This window comes from Patagioenas fasciata, unplaced genomic scaffold (genome assembly GCF_037038585.1).
Source record: "Patagioenas fasciata isolate bPatFas1 unplaced genomic scaffold, bPatFas1.hap1 Unplaced_9, whole genome shotgun sequence".
Classification (NCBI taxonomy): Eukaryota; Metazoa; Chordata; class Aves; order Columbiformes; family Columbidae; genus Patagioenas; species Patagioenas fasciata.
The window spans coordinates 1,410,927-1,414,012 of record NW_027288811.1 but is presented as its reverse complement, the minus strand read 5'-3'; positions in this window follow the sequence as shown (position 1 = coordinate 1,414,012).

Below are 3,086 nucleotides of genomic sequence, written 5' to 3'. Positions count from 1 at the left end.
GTGACCACATGGCATCGTACCCAGCCATCACCCTCCTTGTGGTCCAGTGTGTGAGCAGGTAAAACTGAGCTGCTTTCATCAACTTCATCCAATAGATTTCCTATCAAGGGTTTGAGTGGAGAAACGTTCCTCAGAGGAGTTGCTGTATTTACACTGGGGTATTCTTTATCTCTGCTTCTGACTCTTTGTATCCTTCTTCCTCTGTCTATTCTGCCTTGTGAAAGAGCTCTCCAAGGAAAAGATTCATGGAATCCTAGAATAACGCAGGTTGGAAGAGACCCCTGAGCACCATCTCTGTCCCACTGACCTTTATGGCACCCCAAGGAATAGCTGATAGCATTTGTGCTCCCTTGGGTTCATCTCACCACATGCACACAGTGGACATGTACATGATGTGTGTGTTCACATCTCATTTGTGCAATGAAAAAAAGGACATTTGAACTCATAATTTAATAGAATCATAGAATGTCCAGAGGTGGAAGGACCCACGAGGATCATCGAATCCAACTCCTGTCCCTGCACAGGACACCCCACAGGTCACACTGTGTGTCTGAGGACATTGTCCAGTCTCTTCTTGAACACTGTCAGGTTGGGGCCGTGACACCTCCCTGGGAGCCTGTTCAGTGTCCAGCACCTCTGGGTGAAGAACCTTTTCCTCATGTCCAACCTGACCCTCCCCTGGCACATCTTCTGCCATTCCCTTGGGTTCTGTCATTGGTCACCACAGAGAAGAGATCAGTACCTTCCCTTCCTTCTCCCCTTGTGAGGAAGCTGTAACCACCACGAGGTCTCCTTTTAGTCTTCTCTTCAGCTCTGATGCTCAGAAACCCCTTGGTTTGCTTTCTGAAGCAGAAAGGAGAAGCCATGACCTGCAGGCAATGGGAACGGGGATCCTGTCCCTCAGACACAGCTCAGGGCTCTTCCTGGGACCGTGGGATGTGGGTGTTCAAGGCCCAGGGAAGGACAACACTGGGACAACAACTTCCAGCTTCCCCATGGGGCTGCAAGGAGGCACCGAGACCCCAGTGCCATGAGGACAACATGGCTTCTCCTGGACCTCAGTGGCAGAGACAACTGCCATGGCCAAGGGGACAGAGACCTGGGTTCTGTGGGTCCCTTCCAGCCTTGCCAGTGCCCTTTGCCATCTCCACCACAGGCTGTTCTACACAGTCCTACCCCTGCCCCTCTTTCCCTGCAGGCTGCAGACACCCATCTCGCTTCCCCACCTGCTCTCACCCCAGCATTTCTGCACCTTCACTGCTGTGTCTGCACCCTCACTGGCTGCTCTTGGAACACAAACCATGGGCTGATCCAGCTCCCTCTGGGTGACCTCTTGCACCGCAACACTGCCCTTCCACTGACATGTCTTCCTCTGATATCCAGTCCTCACTTTCCAAACTGCACTATGTGATATTTGTTTCCCTCTTCTGCTTTTTCCCACTACAAAGGAATACTCAGCCACCTCAGAAACTGCCCTTCATGCAGGGAACCCAACCCATTAGGCTTCTTGTGGTCTTTTACCTGACAGAAGACAAGTAACCTCACCATGATCTTATAAATCCCAGGACTGCTGCTGTTCTTTCAGTTTCTCTGACAGACACGACCATGTCCCTGCTGCTGTCCCGTCGTGTTCTCAGGTGGGATGGACATGACAACCCATATCCAAGGCCTCTTCCCGGGTAGGGCCTGTGAGCACTTAGGCAGAGGTTCTTTCCCAGCCATGTCCCTGCTGCTGGGCTGTCACCTCCAGAGACAGAACTGACCTCACTGCCCCTTCACAGCCACACGCTTCTGTCTGGATTATGAGTGTCTGAGACACAACTGACTTCATAATATCATAATCATCCATCACCGTTTGGTCCAGGACCCTATCAGAAAACAGTATGATCGTTTTATCAAATTTATCAAATATATTCTCTACTAGTAATTTGAGGGGAAAAATACTCTTCTGAGGAACCGTTGTATTTATGTTGACACCTTTAGAACTCCTTTTCTGTCTCTTATTCTTTTTGTTTTTCCTCTGCCTATTCTGTCTTCAAAATCCTCTTCAAGGGAAAGATTCATTGAATCGCAGAATAACTTGAGGTTTGAAGAGAGCCCTTGTCTCACTTGTCTCACTGTTCTGCTCCAGGCAGGGTGAACCAGGTGAGGTTGTTCAAGGGTTCAAAGTGCACTCGTCACATCATACAGAGGGAGAATAAAGACATTCAGCAGTGTTGGCCCAAGCGCTGGTCCCTGAGGGATTGCACTGGTAACCGGCTACGCTGGGGGCTTTGTACCACTGATGACATTTGGCTCGATTGTCCAGCCAACCTCCCACCCAGCTTCCAGTTCTCCAGCCCAGAGATCACTGATCTGGCTACTAGGACACCTTGGAACACCATGTCTGTGACCTTGTAAAATTCCAGGCATGGAGGCAGGCTGACCAGTCATTAATTCTCCTTCATGCTTTTCTTGCAGAAGGGTTTGACATTTGCTTTTTCCGAGGGCCTCGGAACCCTTCTGACTGTTTTGTCACTTTTGAGAGCACAATCCAGAATCACAGGCAAGGGTGGCAGAGCAGACTGGAGCACTTGCAATGATCCTGTCCAGGGCAGCTGAGATGAATCTCACTGGGGCAGTGAGGTTTGTTCCTGGAGTCACACACAGAAATGTCAGGTTCTGTCAAGCATCCATGTCTGACCTGGACTCGTGAACTCCTTCTGTACCCAGGGGTGCTCAGAGACAGTGTCTGTCCCTTTTACACACAGAGGCTGTAGTCTCAGTTTCTCTCTGGCCTCCTGTGACCACTCCCAAAGGATGGGAGGCACCTCAGCCCTGTCGTGTGTCAGCTGCTGTGCACCCATCTGAGATGTCCCATGTCATGGGGAATGGACACGGGGATCACAGCTGGAGGATGCACAACCCAATGCTGCATCCAGGTGGTTTCTCAAAGGATGTTTCTTCCAATATGAAGTGACCTCAAGAGCTTGTTTGTGCCACAGGCATTCATGGAATCCCCAAAAACAGCTGCTGATGTTTGTCCTCACTTTGGTTCATCACACCTCACATACATGATGTGCGTGCTCACATCTCATCTGTACAAT